This window comes from Periplaneta americana, chromosome 13, assembly GCF_040183065.1.
Source record: "Periplaneta americana isolate PAMFEO1 chromosome 13, P.americana_PAMFEO1_priV1, whole genome shotgun sequence".
In the NCBI taxonomy this organism is placed as follows: Eukaryota; Metazoa; Arthropoda; class Insecta; order Blattodea; family Blattidae; genus Periplaneta; species Periplaneta americana.
Window position 1 is genome coordinate 108,443,261 of NC_091129.1, and position 17,412 is coordinate 108,460,672.

The window sequence follows — 17,412 nt, forward strand, 5'->3', positions numbered from 1 at the left end:
GAAAAAAAAAAAAAAAAAAAAAAGAAAGAAAGGAAATCCCGTCATTTTTTTATCGTGAAATGTTTATGCGGCTGATATTCGAGAAATCTGGTCACACGTTCTATTATTAGGATGATGTCATTAATTACGGTAGGCCTTGGATGACAGAAATTATGTGTTTAAAACAGAGTAGCTTCGAATCCAGTCAGCAGTGATAAAACCAATAAATGTGACATGGAGTAATTAATAAATGGGAGCGATACGAAGACAGAAATGATTAATTCAACATAGTCTAATCCTGAAGAAACAAAATTAATGAATATCTGTTTGACACTATTGGTGGCGCGGCGAAGGTGTTTACACTGGAAGCAAGTTATAAGCAAGCACTGTAAATTACTACACAACCACTTCTAAATCTAAACACTTCACTAGCGCAATCAGAAGTTTAACACGCAATCTAAAGTTACCACAATCACTCCTAAATCTAAACACTTCATTAACACAATCAGAAGTTAACACGCAATCTAAAGTTACCACAATCACTCCTAAATCTAAACACTTCATTAACACAATCAGAAGTTAACACGCAATCTAACGTTACCACTATCACTGTTAAATCTAAACCAGCGGTGACCAAAGCGGGTGTCGTGATTACATCGTGTAATCACAGACATTGAAACGGGTACGAGGAGTTTCCTGTACAATGCTGTATGTTTTATTCACTTACTGAAGGCAAGCAGTGGCGGTATCATGCCGCTCTACAAACTCTGTCTCTACAAGCAGTAAGAGGTGGTTTCGTAAAGAATGAGAAGTAGAACTTTTTTGTTGTCCTGTCGGACAAAATGTAATATGTTTAGTGTTTACTTTGCTCAACGGTTGAATTAGGAGTATATAGAAACATTATTTGTCACGCTGAATAATGTATTATTATTATTATTATTACTATTACTATTATTATTATTATTATTATTATTATTATTATTATTATTACTGACCACTAAGTATGTGTTTCTATAATTATTCTTCTGTACGTGCATGAATACTCGTATTGTTATTTTTAGATCTTCTTCCTAGAAGGATAAAATTATTAGGTTTTATCTCAATTTCAATCTTCTTAATCTTAAGATGAGGGTAACTATTCATTAATTAATCATTTAATATTAATAATAATAATAATAATAATAATAATAATAATAATAATAATGTAGAAAAACTGATTCAATATTATGTGCCTACGAACTGTTAAACGCCAGGAAATGATATGTCTTAAATCATAGCCAGGAAGAGAAAGATGAGATAAATAAATGCAAGGAAGTCAGCTACCTAATGGGGTTTGAAATATCTCGCGCTCTAAAGTCTTTTAATATAACAGAACTTCTCAAAAGGGTAATGATTAAAATAGCTTAAATAACTTGTCCATAAGAAGTTTTTAATTTTGAAAAACTATGAATTTCTCGACCAGCTAGGTCTTTCGAGAGAAGAATTTAGATAATTCCTGATTATATTCAAGAGGAAGTTTAAAAAAAGAAGCAAGAAAAATCGTATATTATTCACTGGCTCTTGATGACAGCAGTGACATTACTGATAGAGCAAAGCTTGAGATTTTTATCCGCGGGATTGATCAAGATGTTAAGTACAGCAGCCACCAATGGTTGTAATTTTCATGCCAAGTACCTTTCCTCCGTCTCCTTATTTCATAGGCAGCCTGTCGCGTGTAATCATTGCAACTCGAGTTTTGGTCACCCTGATCTAAACACTTCACTAACACAATCACAAGTTTAACACACAACCTAACGTCATCACAACCAACAACAACAACCCATTATTATATCAAGATATAATAAGAAGCACATAGACATGACACTACCTCTTTTAATGAAAACAAATACAGTACGTATAGTTGTCGAACATATTTATTGGCAGTAATGATGCAGGGTAACCAAAGTTTTCTGCGATTGCACATTATTTAATAATAATAATAATAATAATAATAATAATAATAATAATAATAATAATTCTCATAAAAGTAGTAATGGTAATATTAGTTCAAGAGCCGCAATTAATGTCTTTGAGAGCCGCATGCGTCCCGCAGGTCGCGTAAAGAGTAGCCTACCACTGAGTTAAATGTACACCAGTTGCTGAAGAACACAGCATGGGTCGGAAAAGGTGTCCCGAATTAAAATGGAACAGGATATGAGCCTACGAATGAGTGAAATGCAATACCGGTCGTGCTATATGTAACGGTTCAGGCGCAGCCTTTATGTTTCGTGGAAGACAAGGTCGTGGGTTCGAAGAACCTAAGGCAGTGATGCCATCAGTTGCCGCCATAAAGTATGTGGCGCGTTGTAAAATGTAATCCGGGAAGACATAACATAACAGCAGATTTAAATCAAGTTAAGTGGGCAGAGATGAATGTGTTCTGGTATTGATCGCTGTCAGTACAGGATGGTAAAGAAAACGGCAATCACTTTGATGATGGGCACTTTACGTGTATACATGCTGAACAAAACATTGTAAATTAAAACTTGTCCTCAGCGGTCTATCGGATACTATGCCAGTCTTTGGTTCAGAGGTCCGCAGGCTCAAACCTGACAGAGGACGTGGAATTTAAAGAGTAATAAAATCCTTCTTCCGGAAGGCAAGTAAACCTGGGAGAGCCGCATCTGTGGCTACAGTGCTAGAGCGCTGACCTTCCGTCCAGGCGGTTCAGGTTTGATCCCCGACCAGGTCGTGATGGAATTTGTGGTGCACAAAGCAGACGTTGCAGAGGGTTTTTCTCGGGGTACTCCCGTTTCCCTCTATCATTCCACCAACATTCTTCACTTCCCACAATAGTAAAAATAGGCTAGGTGAAGTCTTGGGTGTAGCGCGGGTTTCCGATGCTGATATAGAAATGGCTTGGGGCTCAGCAGCCTAATCACATCCGGACGACACCTGGCTCTATCAGGGCTGAGACAGGATGACCCACCTGTCAGCGTCGGATTCACGAATACCACCTGACGGACTTGGACAAGCATCGCATATAAGGGCGCACAATGGTCCAAACCGTGCCTAAGTGTACGGACTTGTCCCGAGTCCAGCCCACGTCAAAGTAACAGACCTCATTAGGACATTTTCGTGTCATTCCTTCAGGATATAGAAATATTCTGCCGTTTCCATTGCGTAAACCATGCACATTAAAGACACTTACTGAGAGCTGACTTTAATAAAATGTATCTTGTACCGGTACGTGTGCAATTGCAGATTCTGCGTAAAATCAAATGAGATGTCTGTAATGGTAGGATCGATTTCAATTTATTTTTCAACTAGTCTACATGCAATTTATTTAAGAATTTATCAGCCCGCCTTTTGTGCACTATTAACTCAGCTATTACTGTTCTTTTAGCGATATCATTTAGAGCTGGACATTTTATTTTTACCTAGAGATCCTCGCATCTGCGACATGTGTCCATTTCTGGTTGTCCACACTTTAAAACAGTGGTCGTCAGCACAGAGCACCCTGGGGCTAGCGACATGTGTCTATGAGCTTGTCGCATTTAAGCACACTTAAATGCCATCGACCTGGGTCGGGATCGAACCCGCAACCTCGGGCATAGAAGGCCAGTGCTATACCAACTCTGCCACCCAGGGCGACGTGTGTTTTCTTGACTAGAAATGAATTTATATGATATTTTATTTCTAATATAACCATTGATAAGTTATTATTCCTTGCGTTGGAAACAATGCTAAGAACTTACAATATTGAGAAAGCCCACATTTTTCGTACATGTGGAGTTTCTCTTTTCTGATTCGGTGTTATGAAGGCCCCGTAACACTACAGAAAAACCAGAATATGTGGGGTTTCTCTTCATAATATCATGAGTCCACCTCTTTAGAATACGAAACCATACATAACTCAATTTCGTTAAAAAAAAAAAAAAAAAAAAAAAAAAAAAAAGGACCTGTGTGGTTTCTGAATATTGTGATTTAATTTGTAGACTCGTAAAGCACGCAATCATATTGTGTTTTAGTTTGAATTTGTGCTGATTAAATTAAATTACCCATGTTTTAGTTAACGAATCTCGCAATAGCCGAGGTTATACGTGTCAGCATCGCCGGTGTCCCGGAATTTTGTCCAGCAGAAGTTATTTTACATGCCAGTAAATCTACTGACATGAGCCTGACGCATTTAAGTACACTTAAATGCCATCGACCTGGCACGGAATCGAACCCGCAACTTCGGGCACAGAAGGCCAGCACTCTACCGACTACGCCACCCAGGTCGATATTTGTGCTGAAATTTATATTTTTTATTAGTTAATTTCAAAATTTAATTAGATCTAAAGTATCTATATGAGTTTTATTTATTGTATTATCAGTGGTAGGCAAATTCCGGGCGTCAGGTATTCATGGCGAGTAAAAATTTATGTGGCGCCTGAATTGTTTATAGAGTTCAAAATTTTTTAAGAGTGCGATTTATTTTATGTCACTAAATATTAATCTGGCTATACCTTTGGATTAACGGTTGAGAACCGGAAACACCGTTTGCTATCCCCTTCCACGACTGGAGTTCGATGATACTGGCGCAAAATACAAACAAATCACTTTACTAAGTATAGGAGGGAAGCATCCATTTACGTAAACTAGAAAATATCGCGATTTTGAGTTTGATAATTTTCATTAGGTTTCTGTTTAATCAAAATACAGTACAGTATTAGCAATAAGTGCTTTTACTCACAAAATGAGCTGTCCATGCGGACGTATTCATTATGCAGTGTATATTATACTGTCTATAGCAAATTAGTGTACAATTTAGAGAATGAAGTTAAACTGAAAAATAATCAAAATATGATATTTAAACACATTTTTGAAAATGGTGGCGCGTTCATTTCGGTACAGGCTTCAGTTATTTTGTGCATATTATCGCACTATAAACTATTGTATCTAATTCCAATTATCAGTTTCGTCCTTCGTACTGTAACTCATGTTGAAATAATTCTGTACCTACTCTATAAAAGAGTACCTTACGTACTGTAAATTCAATCTTCACTTCTACCCGATCCGAAAAGATTTTAAACAGTTATATAATATTACGTAGACGTCCAATTCGTAACAGAAATTAAGGTTTTCAGAAAAGAGCTAAGACAGCCCAGTCACTAGCCTTTACAGAGGGGCGAGCAGAAGCGGGTGGGGGAAACCGGGATGCGACGTAGGCAAACGGACGACAGGATCTGTTCGAAAATGTGATTCAATATTGAAAGCTCTTTCGTCACTGGAAAACGCGAACATATTTCCGGAACATACTATATTCACTAACTCAGTAATGTTTAGTATGACCGTAAGGCAACTTTGACTGCATTGGAAGTTCACTAGTGTAGGGGATGGGAGTGAAGTACATTCACAAACTCAGGTACAATGAAAATTGAAGTGAAAATAAAATGATGTCCCTGTACTTCTTTATTGCTGTTATTAAATCCATGATCCAAGTGGTATTCCTGTTGTTCACCGACTTACACACAGCTACACGAATAAACAGATGTAGACACAGTACCGGTGCATGCGGGAAGATTCCCTGGTTCACTGAAGCATGAATTGTTGGCTTGCAACTTACTATCATAACTTGTATTCAAAGTAACCAAACGCAGGACCTTACTCATAAGTCAAGTCTAATCAAAGCTACATCATATAATATTAAGGCAATTTAAAAATGTAACTTTCTTTTAAATAACCCGGTGTAAGCTAGCAAACAATTCGACGTAAAATGAAAGCAGTGTTTGTGTAAGTATGAAAGCTTCTTACTATCATTCGTAATTTGAAGTGGAAATTTCCTCTTCTCTTTCGAAAGACCACCGTCAATGTCGCTTGTTAACTAAGGTAAACTGTTATCAACAGAGCCATAACTGTCAGTGACACACGACTTTATTTCTTGTCGTGTTTACAATCTTTTGCTTGTAGAAAAACTATTCGGCTCCACCCACAGCCACAGGTATTACAAAACAGCACTTCACAATTTCTGTTTCCGATAATGACTCTGTGAAGTTTGCTGTTACAAAGAAAATTCTATTGTAGTTTTTAGGAGCATTTACTTATAACCGGAGCCTCGGATATGAATCTCCACAAAAAGTCCAAATATGACATAAAAGCATCTTAAAATTATTAAGTATTAATGGAAAATTTTAGAAGTTCAGGTCCTGGCTGATACATCTATTATCAGGCAGTACATCTCATTTGATTATGTGTCAAATCAAAAACAATTTATTGTTGCATGCATCTCACGTCTGATTAGTGAACTACTGTATTTTACTAGTCAGTGATTATGCGATGGAGGGGCAAATGAACTGGCCACCCTACCCTATTTTTACCTGGCTCAGTGGCCTCGTAAGTGATGTATTATTGGTGTCATTTATGAATTCCAACCAATCTTTGGACTGTTGACTAAACATACACATAGACCTAGAGTTTATCATCATTAAGATGACAAATAATTTCACATTTTACGTTGTATACTTATACCTTATTTTCTCGAGTTATTTCCAAAAGACATAATAAAATTACAATTTTGGTACGCATTCAAACAAGATACACTTCAGTTTTCTGAATATTATTGAAAAAAGGGCAATTTTTCTAATTTTATTCCAAGAAGTTGGACATCATCTCTCCTCGTTTGTAAAATGTGCTGTTGAAGCACAGATTCTATATAAATCGGAACGTGGTGACCCGGCCATCGGCCAACGGCCAAGCTTTTATTAGTTCATCGTTTCGTCGTAGAAAGTTATGTTATGTTGTGACAAAGATAATGGTTTTGTTAGCTCATCGTTATCTCGTATTAGAAAGTTCGATTATAGTGTTGTAATAATGATAACGATTTTATTAGGTTTTCATTGTTTTTTGTCTTATAAAGTTAGTTTACAACTCATTTTAATATATCAATATGCCTGGTAAATACTTAGTTATAAAGTTAGGTTATGTTGTGACATTATTGTTTCTCATCGTTTTCTTGTCTTAGAAAGATATGTTATGTTGTGACGTAGATAATTTTATTAGTTCCTCATCGTTTCCTTCTCTTAGAAAGTTAGGTTATGTTGTGGCAAAGATAATGTTTTTATTAGCTCGTCATCGTCTTCTTGTTTTAGTAAATTAGATTACTTTGTGACAAGGATAATACTTTTATTAGTCCTCATCTTTTTCTTCTATTAGTAAGTTAGATTACTTTGTGACAAGGATAACATTTTTATTAGTTCCTCATCGTTTTCTTCTCTTAGAAAATTTGATTATGTTGTGGCAAAGATAATGTTTTTATTAGTTTCTCATCGCATTCTTGTATTAGTAAATTAGATTACTTTGTGACAATGATAATATTTTATTAGTCCTCATCGTTTTCTTGTATTAGTAAGTTAGGTTACTTTCTGACAAGAATAATATTTTTATTAGTTTCTCATCGTTTTCTCGTATTAGAAACTCAGGTTACGTTGTGACAAATATAACAGTTTTACTATTTCTTGACTGTTTTCTTGTATTATAAAGTTAGGTTATGTTGTGACAATGATAAAAGTTTAAAGTTTTAATAGCTCCTCTTCATTTTCTTGTATTAGAAAATTGTGCTTCGAGAAAAATACAAACACTTTAGTTTAATCAATAGACAAATGTTACTTAACCTAATCGAACTTTATAACATTTGATAATCTCGTGTAATCATTACTGCATTTTCAAACCAATTATTGACAATTGAACCTTAAACTGAATGTGTCATTTCTGAAGAAAGGTCTTCTCCGGGACCTACACCCAATACAGTGCCCTGTGAAGAAGGAAAGTACAATAGGTGCACGGACAGCGCTGGAGGCAATATTATGTAGGCTATGAGTACAACACTCCACACCTTGTAATTGCAAACTATTGTAGTCCACTTGAGATGTCTTTGTGGTGAGCAACAGGAGAGACGAGTTCAGCGACCTCAGGATATGGTAATGAGTATTTAAATTACCCATCACAGATAATGAACGTCGATTTTACGCGCGAGTGAAAAATATTTTCAACAAAGCTGGTTTTACATTTCAGAAAGATAAAATTATCGTTGTTTGCTCCAATGATTTTACTTCCGAATACTTAAAATTCTTCCAGATGAGACGTGCCACATTTAAAAACTTCCCACGCCGCATTCCTTCTTTGATTGTATGACATTTGTAAGTTCACATGCCTCTAACTGATAACTATTTCGGATAAATTAGTCGTATAGACAAACCGGAAAAAAAACTGAAAATAAACCATTCCCTCATAACTTAAAAGCATGCCTTTCTGGTCTTCTTAATGAAATGAAATGAAATGACATTTGTAAGTTCACATGCCTCTAACTGATAACTATTTCGGATAAATTAGTCGTATAGACAAACCGGAAAAAAAAAAAAAAAAAAACTGAAAATAAACCATTCCCTCATAACTTAAAAGCATGCCTTTCTGGTCTTCTTAATGAAATGAAATGAAATGACATTTGTAAGTTCACATGCCTCTAACTGATAACTATTTCGGATAAATTAGTCGTATAGACAAACCGGAAAAAAAAAAACTGAAAATAAACCATTCCCTCATAACTTAAAAGCATGCCTTTCTGGTCTTCTTAATGAAATGAAATGAAATGACATTTGTAAGTTCACATGCCTCTAACTGATAACTATTTCGGATAAATTAGTCGTATAGACAAACCGGAAAAAAAAAAACTGAAAATAAACCATTCCCTCATAACTTAAAAGCATGCCTTTCTGGTCTTCTTAATGAAATGAAATGAAATGACATTTGTAAGTTCACATGCCTCTAACTGATAACTATTTCGGATAAATTAGTCGTATAGACAAACCGGAAAAAAACTGAAAATAAACCATTCCCTCATAACATAAAAACATACCTTTCTGGTCTTAAGGGGATGCGCTACTGAAATTTCATGTTTTTTTTTTATTTTACTCTTCATATGCTAAATTCCAATGCTCCATTACCACAACCTGTGTTTCAGCTATAATATGCACTATAAAAAACATAGAAAACTCTTGTTTTAGATTCCAAAAAACGGTTTCCAAAATAAACGTGTTATTTTCAAATTTTATTTTTAAAAGAGTTATTTCTGGACTTAGATCATTGAAAATTTCTTGATTAATTCATAATCATGATCATAATATGCTGTTAAAATTTCAATACATTATCTCTTAAAATGTAGAAATCAGAAAATTCAGTAGCGCATCCCCTTAATGCTATATAGTTATTCCCCAAATACTTTTCTTTAGTATCATTTTATTTCGAAGTCTATAAATGTAAAAAGAAAGAAAGAAAAAAAGAAAGAAAGAAAGAAAGAAAGAAAGAAAAAGATCATCCATTGAAATCAGCCCGATACTACCATCGCCGTGTGCATCAATCACTTTTCGGAACAACATATTGTGCTAGAACAGGGCTGGGCATCAAAAGCGGATTCTACTCTCTCACGCAGAGCCATATGATTTCTCTTCATCCCCTTTCTTCCCCGCCGAAAACCGAGCAGCGCTGATTTAGTGACGGATGAATATTAAGCGTCCCCGTTTAGAGTCTGGATCCGCTCCCGATGCCCAGTCCTGTGCTAGAAGATAGAGCTGTTCGAAGTGACGGTAGCGTTCTTGTAATGCGTGGGAAAATACCGAAACTCTCAGATGATGCAGTCTCTTTAAAATTTCCAAATCAATCATCATACTCGTATTTGTCCTCCGAATGTAAACAAAAACGTAAAGAACCAGAAGAAAGACGAAAAGTAGAGGCGAGAGATGAAGATGTGTTTAGCAAGTGGTTGTCAAATGACGTCACTTCAGTCGGGGTTTTACCAGTGCAAAAGTAGATCCAACGTATGAAAACTGATGAGTTTACAGTAGTAATTAGAAATCGGATTTGTAGGCTTTTACCTATTTTTTTTCCTTGCTTCTGAACTCCTAATTTCTTCAATACTTTTCCGAATAATGATCGTAGGAGTCGTATATGTGAATTCTGTTGAACCTAAAAGAAAGACCTAAATTGGATCTTAGTACCTAAGAAACCTCCTAAATCATTGTTGATAAGCGTTATCTTCTATTTACTGCGTTATATATTGATTTTTTTTTTTTTGGAGAGAGAAATATCAATACATTTCGAGAGAGAGGAGAGAACATTCTCGAAGTAGAAGAGGCTGCCTCAATCTCTAAGGCAAAATTTGTACTTAACAATGTCATCTATGGCTTCCTTGCTTTCCTCAAGGCACATTTCAGTGACCTTCCAAAATATATCGAGTACTTAAAATCTTCGTCGCTACAACTGAAAGATGCAATTGGTGTCATTGACTCGCTTCTACAGTAACAAATACCCGTGGGTGAAGCCGTCACATTAAAACTGAAGAAAGTATTGCAGAGGAATCCAGGGTTTGAAAAAATGAAAAATGTGTGCTCCATTCTGCAGGGGAAAAGCGTCATTCAATTGTCAGTTACCGTGGGTACCTGCTGTAGTCGCAGTGATGAAATTTGCACCTATGACGTCATGTGCTGTCAAAAGAAACTTTTCGTCCTTCAAATGTATTTAGAGAGACAATAGAAAAAACTTCTCAGTCGAGAAACTTGAAAAGTATTTGGTCATATATTGCAACCAGGAACAGTACCAGTAAATAATGTTGTTTGGTTTGTTACTTTTTAAAATAATTCTTGGTCACATTTGAACAAATAACACGAGAAAAAATATATGCATTGAAAAAAATTACAAAAAATGTTAAACAAAATTCAATATTTTTCCTGTTTCACTAGGAGTGAAAAATTTAATTAAATTTTGTTTCACAATTTACAATGTACATTACTAGATAACTTAAAAAATTCAAGGTATATGAGTGAAGATTGTAGCAAGTAATGTGGATCTGATGAGTGAGGTACACTTAGTAAAGTGGGAAAACAGATTATCAGTTAAGGTCTTTATTTTTCACTTGAATACTAAACTAATTAATTGCCTTTTATACCACCGAATTCAGAATGACTGATTGTATAACCATGGAAATTTTCATTCCACTCTGAGCACTAAAAGCCTAGAAATATTGAACTAAAATTTTGTAGTGAATTTTTTTAATCACATAGGCATCACTACACACTCCCCTTAAACGAACATTCCACAATAAAGTCAATCACTCATTCATCCACCCATTCATTCATTCACTCATGCATTTACTTACTCATTCACTCATGCATTTACTTACTCACTCATTCAGTATGCATTTACTTACTTACTCATTCACTCATGCATTTACTTACTCATTCACTCATGCATTTACTTACTCACTCATTCACTCATGCATTTACTTACTCATTCACTCATGCATTTACTTACTCATTCACTCATGCATTTACTTAGTCACTCATTCACTCATGCATTTACTTACTCACTCATTCACTCATGCATTTACTCACTCATTCACTCATGCATTTACTTACTCATTCACTCATCCATTTACTTACTCAGTCACTCATGCATTTACTTACTCACTCACTCATGCATTTACTTACTCACTCATTCACTCATGCATTTACTTACTCACTCATTCACTCATGCATTTACTTACTCATTCACTCATTCAAAATTACAGGTGTATGTTTCCAAGAGCCTGGAGGGAAATCGGACATTTGATCCGAGGATGCAAAACGATGTTAAGGTGTTCTAATCCCTCAGAAACACAGTAATTGTCGACCCAAGTAAAAGTGGTAAAATAGAAGACACATCTCGTCAGGTTTCTTTCCCACGTTTTCCAAATATAGGCATAGCAACATATTAGCCTTTAACAACACAACAGGCTACATAATAGGTCCTACTATCCGCTTCGAATTGAATACAACTCAACCAGAAGATGCCAATCAAATTTATGGTCCAACTGTTCCTTATTATTTACATATGTATAAGTGACAAACAATTGAAATTATTGGGTTATTAGTGGGTGCTAGAGGCACGATTACAAAAAAAAATTATTAATTTCTGTAAAGAGTTCAATATTGAATCTTCTTTGGCAAAGACTGTTTCTATGATAGCTCTAAAATATTCAATCTATCTTCTGAGAAATCACATATATAAAGTAAATTAATAACACAATAATAATAATAATTATATTTCTCACGAAAACATTTTCATAAAACTGTACGCATTCACTAATACTTGTATACTTGGTACACTTTGTCCTTCAGGGCATCCCCTATTTTAGGGGCAGTTTGTTTACTACTGAGAATCACCTTATTTAGTGAACAGAAGATACAGTTGCCTTTTCTCCCTTGTAAGAAAGAGTACTCCGGGGCGAGACGTCATAATTAAATCTATTTTGAACCGTATTCCAAATTCTTTCAAAACTAACCAAAAGTGTCATTGAATTTGTGAATTTTAAATAGCGCTGCAGGCTAAACGATTGACGTGACACGGGAAAGACTATCACCAGAAGACTCAGCACCCTCAAATTAGTAAAGTGAGACAGATTTTATCTCTGTTCGAATGTTCAGACCCGGAGGCATCTCTTGTCAATTCCTAAGCTTTAAACCTCAAACATGAACACTATTTACAGAGAAATTAATAAAAGAATTAAGTGTATTCATGAAATGGAAAAAGAGAAATAAATGTCGAGTAGACCAAGAGATACATGTTCCTTTTGGAAACCGGAACAAGCTGCGACCTTAATTGGGAAAAAAAATCGACGTAAAAATGTCATATATTTTCTCATTATACGTTTATGAGTAGCGTAATAATTCATATTTTATTACGTTACAAATTACATTCCTGTTTATAGATTCTATTTTTGAACCATCATGTAGACCTGCAAGACAAATGTAAATAAACATAATTTATTGCGTTTAATTTCGTGCCGAACGTCATTTATATTCTTTATTGTTGCTCTAAGATATTTGAAATTTTCCACCTCTTCAAAGGATAAATTTCCTGTTTTTATATTTCCATTTCGTAGGCTACTATGTTCTGGTCACGCGACATAATCATATACTTGTCTTTTCGGATTTACTTCCAAATCTATCTCTTCATTTGCTTCCCGTGTTTTCCTTAATCGTTTGTGGATTTTGTCCTAACATGTTCACATCATCCTCATAAACAATCAGCTGATGTAAACCGTTCAATTCCAAACCCTCTCTGTTATTCTGGACTTTCCTAATGGCATATTCTACAGTAGAGCAAATTTAAAAAGTAAAGGTGACAGTGGATCTCCTTGCTTTAACTCGCAGTGAATTGGAAAAGCATCAGACAGAAATTGGTCTATACGGACTCTATGTTTCACTGAGACACATTTTAATCAATCGAACTAGTTTCTTGGGAATGCCAATTTCAGTAAGAATATCATATAAAACGTCTCTCTTAACCAAGTCATATGCCTTTTTTAAATCTATGAATAACTGATGTACTGTGTCCTTATACACCCATTTTTTCTCCAATATCTGTCGAATACAAAAAATCTGATCAATGATCGATCTATTACGCGTAAAACCACATTGATGATCCCCGATAATTTCTTCTACGTATGGAGTTAATCTTCTCAAAAGAATATTGGAAAAACTTTTTTACGGCGTCAACAAAAACTTATAAATTTTGCTAGATGACATCATCTCTATCTATTTAATAATCAAACTGTTTCATGTCCTTCAAATATTAAATCTTCTTGTTTCTATTACTGAGCCAAAACTGGATGAAACACTGCTGTAAATTCCCCATTAATAATACATGGAAGCAGAGTACAAATTGCGGTATAATTATAGACTCCCTGGGTGGAGGCCGAGTTACCAGCTCTGTGTGCAGTGAGCATCTACTTCCGCCTCTGGCCGTAGGTCATCGTTGACATTAAAAAAGAGCCCCGCAAATGAGGGTATTTAATTTAGTACGGATCTGAATTGTGGACCAAACAAGTCAAGGAGTTACAATGAACTCTGTAATAAAAAAAATTGCCGTATGTGTCCTGTTTCTTCAACGTTACAGCCACATTGTGGTTACACTTATTTCGTGTAAAATAAATGTAGCAGGTTTATTAGAGTCATAAATCGCATGACTGGCCAGGTATTTAGAGTTAGAGCTCCAGTTACAAGTGTTATAATTGCTGGACCTCCATCATGTTCACTTCGTGAGTCGTCCTGAGAAATACTTAACCCGTATCTTTGTTTTACGAGAATTTCTGAACGGTTTCACATAGAATTTCAGCATCTGTTAAAGTTACAGTTTCCGGGTGGATATAACGCTCAGTTCTTGAGAACTTTAAGACTTCATTCTACGATGATGATGATGCTGATAATAATAATAACTACAAATGACTTTTATAGAACACGGAGGTTCATTGCCGCCCTCACATAAGCTCGCCATCGATTCCTATCCTGAGAAAGATTAATCCAGTCTCTACCATCATATCCCACCGTCCTCAAATCCATTTTTATATTATCTTTCCATCTACGTGTTGTGTCGTATCAGTGAAGAAATGTGTTATGTCATTGAAATGTGAAGTGTGTTATGTCAGTGAAGTGTGTTGCGTAAGTGAAGTCTTATAGTTTATAATGGCAGTGCAAAGTATTTGAACAGTGAAATGTTTTTGAAGTGTTAGTGAAATCAGAATATAATCGGCGAAATGTGTCGTAGTTCCAGTGCAGTGAGTGAGTTGTCAGCGAAATAAGTGTAGTGCTAAAAGGTACTTGTGCAGGTATGAATATATCACACTTTGTGGGTTTTAGTTCGAACTTAGGGTTAAGATACAAATTAGATTTACTTTAAATGTTATTTTAAGTGATCGTGCTTCATTTAATTTAGAATGCTCCCTGTTGTTGTTGTTATTATTATTATTATTATTATTATTAATTGTATTTTTATTAATTGTGTTTATTATTAATTGTCATTATTGAGTGTAATTATTTACCACTGCCACCAGGTATATACCCATTTGCAGTGTGAATATACATACATACATACATACATACATACATACATACATACATACATACATACATACATACATACATACATACATACATACATACATCTCAGCATTCCCAAATGCCTTTTGGCCTCCGGCCTCCCAACTAAAGGCTGATTCACAATAAATCGGGAACGGAAACGACAACGAGAACGAGAATGTAAATGTTGTTAAAATGAATGTATTTAAATATGAGCATTCACAATTAATTTTCACGTTCCCATTCTCGGGCTCCGCCAACCTTCTCGTTAATTGTGAGTGCTTACATTTAAATACATTTATTTTAACAATATTTCCGTTTTCGTTCTCGTTGTGGTTTACGTTCCCGGTTTATTGTGAACCAGCCTTAACACTCTACATGCACTTCTGGATTCGCCCTTATGTGCTACATGCCCTGCCCATCTCAAACGTCTGGATTTAATGTTCCTAATTATGTCAGGTGAAGAATACAATGCGTGCAGTTCTGCATAAATTTAAAATGTTTGAAGCATACGTATTTACAGCATTTTCAAGTATACCTGAACATGATGAACAAGTTGAAAAGTCAGAACTGCGATGATTTTTATGTGCTTGAGCACAGTCGTAGTTTTAATTTAATGAACCACTTTGTACAAATCAATCAGAGCGGTCTTCCACATAACAAAACTGTGAAAGATCTAAGAATTAAACAGATTTTGTCGAAGAGATCTAGTTGCACCTAGGGCGAATCTTGAATGCACTAGGTAAAATATATCATATGATATATTATTTCAAATCAGTTTATTTACAATTGCTTTCCTATGTTGCATAGAAATATATATATATATATTTTTTTTTTGCGTGAAGTAAGGATTTTTGTTTACAGTAACCTGGCAACACTGTTCATCTTCATTTAAGTATTCCGCACCATAAACCAGTGATGCTAAGCTATCCTGCAGTAGAGCGGGTGTTCGTAATCACTAATCAGCTACATCTTGACACCAGTACGTACTTTATAAATCACAATGCAGTGTAAGCAGTTACGATAGAATGGGGTCAACCGAAGTTGAGCCTTAACGGAAACAGTCAACTTTGTTATGTCTTGTAAGTGGATCACGTGATAGTCCGTTCATAATGCGAGTTTAAGTTGTATCCTGAACAGCGGTATGACAGTTTGCTTGGAAATTGTTTACTGTTAGTCTTTTTAATTGATTAGGTTTAATTAACGACGCTATATCAACTGAGAGGTTAATTACCATCGGTCGAATTCGTGATATGGAAATAGTATTTGGTGAAATAAGTCCGGTTTTTCTACGGGATTACCCGAAATTCTCCTTACATTTGGAAAAAACAACGGAAAAAAATTCAACCAGGTAATCGACCAAAACGGATTCGAACCCACACTCTAACTTGCCTTGGATCGTAAGTTCGCTTGCCAACTTTCATAAGTAAAATTAGGGACACAAACGTTACTGGCAATTTTATTGCACTAATTATTTCCACCTATTAATCCACATATTCAACAGTACTACTCTTAGAACAGCATATGTAAGCTGTATTTTATCAGAACCACCTCATTACAAAAACTTGCCAAAATAACTACAGAACAAATTGAAAAACAGTATAAATCCATTATAAAAGAAATGTTAACTCTTTGGAAATTTGGAACCATCTTATTGATGTAATTACTAACCTAATATGAACTAACCTAACTTAACGTAATCTGAACTAACCTGAATTAACCTAACTTACCTAAACAGAAGATTTCAGCCACTCTTAGAAAAACACAGAGATATTTAAGTGATTTATCACCAGAGCTATCAGATCTTATCACACGTGAGGGGCTGCGGTATTTTACAAGTCTTTGTTGCCTTCGTTTATATCTATATCTGTCGTGGAAGTGGTCGTATAAATCTTTTTCTTTTTTTCCACTTTTCTGCCGGAATAAATGAATGACGCATCAAGTGGAACAAAGTGGACATAATACTGAATGGCACCAAACTAAAGTCAAAGTGCATAAGATGAGCACAACGAATATACGATTCAGCAAGTATCCTGCAGGCTGTGATCAAACCTGTCCTAACTTGTATATTATGATCATAGCTCTCGTTACTCTGTTGACACATCAACGGGAATTAAATTTCTGCCTTGAACATGCGTATTAGAGTCATTTTTCCATTTCGTAGGCATGTATGTATGAGACTGTGCGGAATTATCTTCCAATCCAGACTAAATCCAACAATCAGCTGTAAATGCCTAATGTGCCATGAAATCGGGACATTTTGATACATGTGCAAATTATTTCGGGACGCGGGACGCAATGGTCGAAACCGGGATTATCCCGAAAAATGCGGGACGGTTGGCAAGCCTAATCGTAAGTCACGCTCCTTGTCTCGAGACTATGCCTGTGGAACCTTCCATATTGATTCATGATTTCATTGGCGCTCTTCGAACTATCTCAATGGCAACTCTAATGTGAAGAGCAGCTTTCAATTTTATCGCATTAAGAAGAGGATGAACCTAATATATTTTCGTTCTTATAAGTA

At 35.4% G+C, this 17,412-nt stretch overlaps 1 protein-coding gene across 2 annotated transcripts in view; it reads right to left on the bottom strand.

Annotated features, from left to right (window-relative positions):
• Positions 1–17,412, bottom strand: part of LOC138712209 (acyl-CoA Delta-9 desaturase-like) — a 197,800-nt gene that overhangs the window by 110,283 nt on the left and 70,105 nt on the right. The window contains exon 1 of one of the 2 annotated variants that reach the window (XM_069843734.1): positions 5,758–5,855. The exons of the other annotated variant lie outside the window; for it this stretch is intronic. The gene's annotated coding sequence lies outside the window, so the exon portion shown is untranslated. Of the gene's footprint in view, positions 1–5,757; positions 5,856–17,412 lie in introns of those variants that run through there. 2 annotated transcript variants of the gene reach the window in all.